We start from the raw sequence: 9370 nt of genomic DNA, 5'->3' as shown, positions 1-9370 counted from the left end.
GAGCTCAATAAAATCAATTTATAAAAAAGAAAAAAGAAAAAAGCTAATTCAGAAAGTTTGATTTTAGAAAAACTAAACAAGATTGAAAAACACATGTTTCAATTAATAAAGACTCAACTCAATAAAATTTGAGGTGAAAAGGAAGTAGTCTGAGTCCAATGAAGTAAGAGGATATATTAGCCTATTTATTAGAGTATATTCTGAAACTCATATTCCCAGACACTGCAAGTCTAGGAGGAAAAGGGACTGCTAAATTACTGCACACATATGATCTATAGCAAGTACATTAAGACTCATTAAGAAGATTAAAAACAAACAGGTCCTTAATGATCAATGGGACTGAACAGTCTCCCAACAAAGAAAGAGTAGGACCGACCCATCAAAGACTATACAATTCTACCAACCCTTCAAGAAGGATTAAGAGCAATGCTCCTCAAAAAAGAAGGGGAGGAAACAGCCCTAAGCTCATTGTAGAAAGCTGGCATTATTCTAATACCCAAACCAGAGAGTACAGCTCAAAAGAAAATTGCAGATCAAATTCTCTGGCGAATACAGACACAAAACTTCCAGTAACATTCCTGCAAACTGAATTCAAGAATGCATTTCAGAAATGCTCAGATGTAGACACATGACCAAGGACCCGAGGTTGGTTCACATACACAATTCAATAACTGTAATTCAGCATGCAACTATAAGAGCAGAAAATACACAGTCATCTCAATTGATATGTAAAAATCCTGTAACAATGTTCAATAATGCTTTGTGATAAAAAGAAAACTCTGAAGAAAGTGGGAATGAAAGAAACATAACATAATACAGAATGTACAGGACAAACTCAGAGCCAGCATTAGACTAAGAGGGGAGGAAATAAGGCCATTCCTTGAAAGCCAGGAAGACAAGGTGCCTACCCCTTCCACTGTTGTTCAATTTAGCACTTGAAGTCTCAGAAAAATGTGGTATATGTATGTATGTGTGTGTGTGTGTGTGTGTGTGTGTGTGTGTGTGTGTGAGAGAGAGAGAGAGAGAGAGAGAGAGAGAGGAAAGTAAGAAGTCAAATTACCCATATCTGCAAATTACGTGAGCCTCTCCTTAAAAGACTCTCACGACTCACAACTCTGAGAAAACTCTCAGATCTGTTAAATACTTGCAGCAAAGTTAGTGGGTACAAAAATCTAGTTAAAAAGTTCAGTAGTTTATCATGTGTCAATATTGAACATTTCAAGAAAGAAATCAAAGAAAAATTCTCATGCACAAGAGGTTAAAGTAAAAGATCTGAGAATAAGCCCAAACATGGCGGTAAAATAAAAGATGTTTACAGTGAAAACTTTCTAAAATAGAAATAATAAATAGGAAAAGCCACTCATCAATGGATCTCCCAGCTCTTGAATGGGGAATAATTGATATTGTGATATTGTCATACAGTTATATGACTGAAAGTGATCTAAAGAGTCCGTGCAATCTCTTTCAAAATCCTATCGGCATTCGTCACAGAACTAGAAGAAATAATTCTCAAACTAACATAGAGCATAAAAAGATCCTGAATAACCCCAACAATAGTTAACAGAAAGCGCGAAGCTCGCGACGCTCGCGACGCTGGATTTAACAACATACCTCAGTCATAATAATAAAAACAGCACAGTACCGACACACACACAAAAACAACCCAAAAATATGGACCAAATCAAACGACACGGGAAAACACCTCACATTGCTAGAGCCACTGTGTATTGTCACATGGCTGTGATAAACTATACTTGAGAAAAGCGACTTAAGGAAGGGTTCCTTTGGCTTAGAGCTTGAGGGAGTAGACCACCAAGGCACGGAAGCCATGGTAGCAGGCTCGGGAAACAGATGCTTAAACTGAGTCTGCAGTCAGTAAGCAAAGAGAGACAAATACTGGTGCTCGGGAACTGGTTTGTGGAATGAATAGGGAAGAGTTTGGAGCTAGAGCCCAGAGACCTCCTAGAGTGCGGAGCACATCTCTTAAAGGAACATTCCGGTGTGAGAGGTTCGAAGGCCAGACTGCCGAGGGAAATGTGAACAGTGAAAGCCAGGAGCAGAAAGTTCCAGAAAGGAACAGGGAACTTAGTTTCAAGCCATTCTTAAGCAGTTCAGTGAAGAATCTGGTTGTATTTTGCCCCGTGCGAGATTTAAAAGTAATGAGCTAAATCGTTCGGCACAGGCAAGACAGCTTGGCACCCATGGGCATCGCTCACTGTATTTTGTGAGATCTACAATGGGCACTCAAAGCAGAAAGATGGAAAAACTGGGGGTTCACAAAGAAGAGTGTGAAGGAGGTCCAAGTGTCAAGACAGCATGGAAGAGGGTGTGGACAAAGTAACTCTAATTATTGTGATTACCAGAATTAAGCAGAAACCAGTACACTTTGCGCTAGGGCAACAGGAAAGCCCAGGACCCTACTGACTGCCAACCACTGAAAATTCCCAGGTGTAACCATGCCAACATCCTTAAAAAATGTTCCCTGGAAAAGGTGAGAAAAACAAAGATAGCCTTCAGGACACGCTGAGCCAGCAGACCTGCATCAGGAGATATGTTTTCCAGGTACAGGTTGTCCCCGTTACCTAACTAATTAAACCCCACTAGGTTCTCTCTCTCTCTCTCTCTGTCTCTCTCTGTCTCTCTCTGTCTCTCTCTGTCTCTCTCTGTCTCTGTCTCTCTCTCTCTGTCTCTCTGTCTCTCTCTCTGTCTCTCTCTGTCTCTGTCTCTCTCTCTCTCCAAAGTTTATTTGGTGTTTTCGTTGGCATGACCCTTGGGTAGTTGGTTGCATCATCCATATTCAGGAACTTACTTTTTACATAATAATGCAATGTACATTCCAGACATAAATAACACACACAGTAACATCCTTTAGAATAGCCAAGCACAAGATACCCACACTGGATTTAGACACTGGAGCCAGGGTATGACTAATGGGGAACTCGTTGGCCTAGGTGTGTTTGGTAAGGGTGCACAGAACCAGTGCCACAGCAGTCTCCCAGGGTAACTGAAGCCTGCACACTATTGGCAGTGTGTCTCTGGGACACAGCGTGTTCTCCAGAGAAACCCTGCTGCAGCCTGGATGGAAGTTCTAGGATGTCTAAGACCCCAGAATTGCAGCTCTTGCTGGATTCCCCAGAGAGTGTCTGATCTCTTCTTCAAGCCCGTCTCCTTTACTCCCTTCATGGCATCTGAGATTCCATTTTGTCACAGGACACCAGGAACACTGAGGAATCCTTCTTGACTCCATAGAGACCCTTTATCATGGTGGAAATGGGATGAACCTGCCTAAGATTCTTCATTACGCTCTTGGCCAAGTCTCCCACGGAGAGGCCAAGGGCCCAGGCTATACAACCTTTCAGTTTGATCACGTCATCGGTCCTGTCAACCACCGGCTTGTGAACCTCTTTCCATTGCTCCTGTCTGCACCAGTTCCCAGTTCTAGGTTGAGAATCTTCAGAGAGATGCTGGCAACCTTCATGCCACCCCACATGGGCACAGTTTTCATGCTCCTTTAGGACCCATCCATGGTAGCGTATCCCATGAATGCCTAGCCTTTCTCCCATCAGGTAACAGGACTGAGCTGAATCCAGATTGGAATCAGATAGCTGGGTGTTGGGGAAAGCCACTTCTTTTTCAAGTCACAAAGATCAAGATACCCACTGGGTTAGAAACCATAAGCAGCTTGCAATCTGAACCTGTACTTCCCAACACAGAGAAGGATGAACTTGAAGATGCTCACATTTTGCTGGCCCAAATTGAGTCAGCTTTCTCCCTGTTGCCGACAGGACCCCGCTGTGGTGATGACCAGTTTGGAGTCTGCAGTCATGCTACAGTCTTTGCCAGAGACAATTTTTGGCATTCTAAGGGAAAGGCTACCATGATGGAAATCGATCATCAATTTGTCTCCCATGATATCAACAGGAGCAAGCTCATCTTGCCAAGTCCTTCATTAAGATACAGATAGCATCGCCTGGCCATACTGGTGCATGCCTTTAATCCTAGCACTTGAGAGGCAGGGGCCTGTACGTCACTGGGAGTTCAAGGGTACCTTGGTCTGCAGAGTGAGTTCCAGGACAGCCAGGGCTACACAGAGAAAGCCTGCCTTGAGAAACAACAAACAAACAAACAAACCAAAGAAACGAACAAATGATACTGATGGTATTAGCCATGCCAACAGCATCAACCCCAACGATAGTAATCTTGTTCTGGGCAGTGTCAGGTGCGAAGCAGAGTGGTCTGGCTTCAGCGACAGTGGCTCCAGCACCGGTTCTATCCACTTAAAGCTTCACTTGTTTTTGTTTTGTTTTGAGACAGAGACTCTTCACATAGTGCAGACTGGCCTCAAACTCATGATCTTCCCTCCTCAGCTTCTTAGATGCTGAGGTTACAGGTGTGGGATACCATCAATTCCTTCTCCACTCCTAAATACACACCCTGGAAGAAATTCTGAATATCTGAAATTACTGAGGAACACACTCGAGCCATATTCGTACCTACTGGGCTCAGTATTAGGCACTGTCGCATGCTGAGAGTGGCGTCTTCGGTGGCTGGCTGCCATCAGTACCTTTAAATATAATTTCCACTTTGAACTCTTCCCCCGCTCTTTCCAATAGACATGGACATGCCAATATTTGTTCATAAGTCTGCTAACCAAGTTTGACTGTGAGTGTCCTAGTGCTGCCTATGGAGTGGTGATTTCAATTGTAGAGCAAGCAGGAAAAGCACCCTGTTACGTTAAGGAATGGGAAATTCCACTGGCAATGGGAACATAAAATGTCAAACAGCTCTGCTCCCTAGACGTCTACACAGAATAAAGGGAAAATGCTCACAATCTCAGTCTTCAAGTTACATAGTGGTCTGACCTTCTGACACATCACCACTCAAACAATACCCACAAGGAGTTTGAGATACTATCTTCCTTCCTTCCTTCCTTCCTTGCTTCCTTCCTTCCTTCCTTCTTTTCTTCTTTTTTCTTTTCTCTTTTTCTTTTTTTTTTCCAAGACAGGGTTTCTCTGTGTAGCCCTGGCTGTCCTGGAACTCAGTCTGCAGACCAGGCTAGTCTCTGTTGGGAGCTGTGAACCTGAATTTCTGGTAAACAACTTGTAATGCTTGCAACTGTTCTAAGCACGAGACCCTCAGGAGTTCCTGATGGCAGGGGAGTGGTTTCTGCTGGGTTTGGCTGTGGCGTGGCTATCAGTTAAGGATCTCAATTTAAGTGGCTCTGGTACACAATAGGGGGGCATTCTTGTTTCAAGGATGACCTGTGTCTCTGTGAGTCTTTGTGTGTTTCAATCTCCAGCCCCTTGCCCGGTTCATGAACTGTATGGCAGCGCATAGAGCACAGACGGGTGTGATGCGCCGCAGGTCTCAAACTCAGATGTCTGCCTGCCTCTGCCTCCTGAGTGCTGGGATTAAAGGTGTGTACCACCACTGCCCAGCTATGCCACCATCACCCAGCTATTATTCATCTATGATATTAGAAGTGATCAAAAAGTTTCATGGCACAATACTTTTTGTAATGTTAAGGAGAGACAGAGCATTTACTGATGGGAGATAGAATGATGCATTACTTTTAGAAAGCAACTTGAGAGTGTCTGTCAAAATTTGAGCCTAAAGGTAGTGGTACATGCTTTTAATCCCAGTACTTGGGAGGCAGAGGCAGGCAGATTCTGAGTTCAAGGCCTGCTATTCATATAGCGCCAGTACCAGGACAGCCAGGGCTATTACACAGAGAAACCCTGTCTCAAAGTAACTAAAAAAACAAACAAAAAATTATTTACTTTCGGCCAGTCAGTCATTGTTAATCAGGCTAACACACTTACACAGGCATGAAGTGAAATGCAGGTAGATTTACCCATCATAAGATTTTTAATTTTTTTGAGATCTTATTGATTTTTTATTTTATGTTTAAGCATTTTTTCCTGTATGCATACTGTGTGCACCATGTGTGTACAGTGCCCATGGAACTCAGAAGAGGGTGTTGGCTCCTCTGGGACTGGAGTTACAGATTGTTGTAAGCTACCATGTGGGTGTAGGGAATTGAACCTGGGTCCTCTAGAATAGCAGCCAGTATTCTTGAGTGCTGTGCCAGCTCTCCAGCCCCATCAAAGATTTTAAAAATCAATTATTGTTATTATACATGTTTGTGCATGATGTGTATGTGTGTGTGTGTGTGTGTATGTAGGATGCAGACAACTTTGTGTAGTCTGTTTTTTCTTTCCACCTTTATATATGTTTCAGGAATCAAACTCAGGTTGTCAGGCTTGCCACCCTCGCTGTTTCTTTTGGAAACAACTTGAAATCTACTAGTAAAGAAAGGATTAAATAGACAGTCAAGTATCCATGCAATAAAAAAAACCCTGTGGATTTTCAAAAGAATAAAGCAGTTCCATGTATACTGACTTGGAATGTTGACTAAGCCGCAGCTTTAAACAGTAGTGATCACCCAACAAGTGAAGTACCTCGCAGTACCATCATCTGGAAAAGTTGTGAATGAAAAGGACTCTTTGCTGGTTTCCCATCCATGTATGACTTATGTATATGTGCAATGTGTACTAGCTTGTTGCTAGGGCAGCTGAAGTCCTCAAAATCTACTACAGACCGTGTGATTTAACAACAGAAATATTTCTCATCAATCTGAATTCTAGAACTTCAAGATCATGGTGTCCCTTGGGGATTTTTTTTCTTCTGAACTCTTTCTCTTTCTTGGCTTGTTCATGGCCTCCCCCACTGACTTCACAGTCTTCTGTCTGTGTATTTGTCCTAATTACATAAGGATAACACATGCCTGCGGTCCTGCCCCAGTGACAGCTCTTCACCTGAATCTCTTCTTTACAGAAATTATTTCCAGATGTATCTAGTCCCATTCTACAGTATGAGAGGCTTGGATTTCAGTGGGTAAGTCTGAGCCGAGGAAGGGGATACAGTTAGCTCACAACAAGAAGGGATTCCTTTCTGGGCCTTGGGGAAGCTGGACAAGCAGCTATGACCCTGCTGTTTCTGGCAGAGGGGAGCTGTTGAGTCAGTCAACAGGTGAAGAGAGAAGCTATGTCTGCCTTTGAAATTTATGTCTTATGTAGGTGACACAGATTCTTGAAACTCAATTGGTGTAATGGGACCTAAGATATCAGTAGGCCCCCAGACCTCAGCACAACTAACTCCTCAATGGGAGGAGTACCATTTGGGCCATAAGATTCAACACATAAATAGCACCACCAGCCAAATGAAAACAAAGGCCTAATTCATCAAAGTCTGTGGTTCTGGGAAAGTCTCTAAATGGATTAACCTCGCTTTTTGCCTTCTGTCACTCTACATCTGGCTAAGTGTTCCTGTTAATAACTGAAGTGTGTCAACAAAGAGTGAGGTTTATTGTGCGTACAAGTTTGCCCCAGGAAGGCTCTGTGCTACACTGGGACCCTAAACACCCGGTGCAGCTGCCGGCTGGCTAGCAAAGACTTTCTGTTGGCTTGAGCCCACAACCAAGCAGTCTTCTCTGGTAGAGACCTCACAATAATGGCCTATAAAAAAGAAGAAGAAAACATAAAACTTTGTTTCTTCTCCACATTGTCAATGTTCCTCCTTAACCTTTGCCACAGTTCAATATCATAGGCATTAGAATTAGCCAGAGAGATCTAAATCGGTCTCCTTTGGAGTGTGTGTGTGCGCGTGCGTATGTGTGTGACCTTCAGGAGGAACCTGCTGAGACTTGTCTCTGAGAAAATTACACAATCTATCCTGGGACAGATTCCTCTACATCAGCCACATGGAACAGTGCTGAGAATTTTTTCTGAGAAATGTCCCCATTGCTGGGCTCCAGGGTTTCTGGTTCACTCAAATAATTCCTCTGCTTTGCTGGAGGTGGGGTGCGGGAGGAAGGGCATGGAGAAGGCCTGAGAGCCATTCTAGTGTGAGGCTGCCCTCCTAAGGTATCAAGGGCCCTCAGTCTCTATATTTGGCTCTGTCTTGCTTCAGGGATGCCTACCGACCTTAGCCCCTGCATTGACGATGACAATCTGTGGGCAGCTCTTCAGTCACCCTCTCAGTCCTGGATCCCATTCTATGCCCCCCCCCCCCGCACTTCCTCTTCTTCTCCCCCACTCCCTACCCCCATAGCACTTAACATTTTTGAACACACTGTGTATTTTCTTTTCTTTTTCTTTCTTTCTTTTTTTTTTTGGTTTTTAGAGACAGGGTTTCTCTGCAGCTTTAGAGCCTGTCCTGGAGCTAGCTCTTGTAGACCAGGCTGGTCTCGAACTCACAGAGATCCGCCTGCCTCTGCCTCCCGAGTGCTGGGATTAAAGGCGTGTGCCACCACTGCCCGGCCTCACACTGTGTATTTTCTTGCCTATTCCCAGGAATTGTTGCCTATGTTGATCATAGATGAAGCTCAGGCTACTGGGCCCATGCCCAGCCCATATAGACACTTGGTAGTTATCAGTTGATTGGCAGGCAGAGCACATGCCCGTCTGCTGGCCATGTCCCTTTCCTTTCTGGACCGTGAATCCATGTGTCCCCTTTCAACATGCTGACCTCCACTTCTCACAGCTGAGAGCAACTAAGGCACCTGGCCTCTTATGTCTTCCAGTTTCGTGATATCCTGTGATCAAGGCAGCAGGAATGTACTTATTTTAGAAATTAAGGCTTACAAAGGATAAGGAACCTGGTTAGCAATCTTAATTAGCATCTTATGCCCAGGCTCATCTCCACCTAAGTTTTATGCAATTTATGACTTGGGATGATCAACTGGGGTCAGAACTCGCCCTTCAGGAAGTAAGTCTGCCTCTGCCTCCTTCTCTTCCTCACTACACGTAGCCTTTTTGTTCACCTTCCTAGAAATTCAAATCTGCCTCTTCGACTTTAGAGAAATTTTACAGTGATGGTAGGTGGCTAACTGTGAAAGCTTGTTCTGGCTTGTTTTATATCAGCTTGCCACAAGCTAGAGCCCTTTGGGAAGAGGGACTCTCAGTTGAGAAAAGGCCTCCATAAGACAGGGCTGTAGGCAAGCCTGTGAGGCATTTTCTTAATTAGTGATTAATGGGGGAGGCCATTCCTGGGCTAGAAGTGCCGTCCCTGGGCAAGTGATCCTTGAGTGTATAAGAAAGCAAGCAAAGCAAGCTGTGGTGAGCAAGCCAGTAAGCAGCATCCCTCCATGGCCTCTGCATCAGCTCCTGACTCTAGGTTCCTGCCCTGTTTGAATTCTGGGCATGATTTCTCACCATGATGGCCTGTTACCTAGAAGTTTAAAATAAAACAAACCCTTTTCTCTGCACGTTGCTTTTGGTAATGATGTTTTATCACAGCAATAGAAACCCAACTAAGGCAGTACTTACGGCAGATTCAGATCTGCACAGCAGCTTTGTTCAACAAACAT

At 44.0% G+C, this 9370-nt stretch overlaps 1 pseudogene; it reads right to left on the bottom strand.

Annotated features, from left to right (window-relative positions):
* Positions 1–3018: 3018 nt before the first annotated feature.
* Positions 3019–7900, bottom strand: LOC119824282 (annotated as a pseudogene).
* Positions 7901–9370: the final 1470 nt, after the last annotated feature.

This window comes from Arvicola amphibius, chromosome 10 (genome assembly GCF_903992535.2).
Source record: "Arvicola amphibius chromosome 10, mArvAmp1.2, whole genome shotgun sequence".
Classification (NCBI taxonomy): Eukaryota; Metazoa; Chordata; class Mammalia; order Rodentia; family Cricetidae; genus Arvicola; species Arvicola amphibius.
This window is presented reverse-complemented; position numbering and strand designations above follow the sequence as displayed.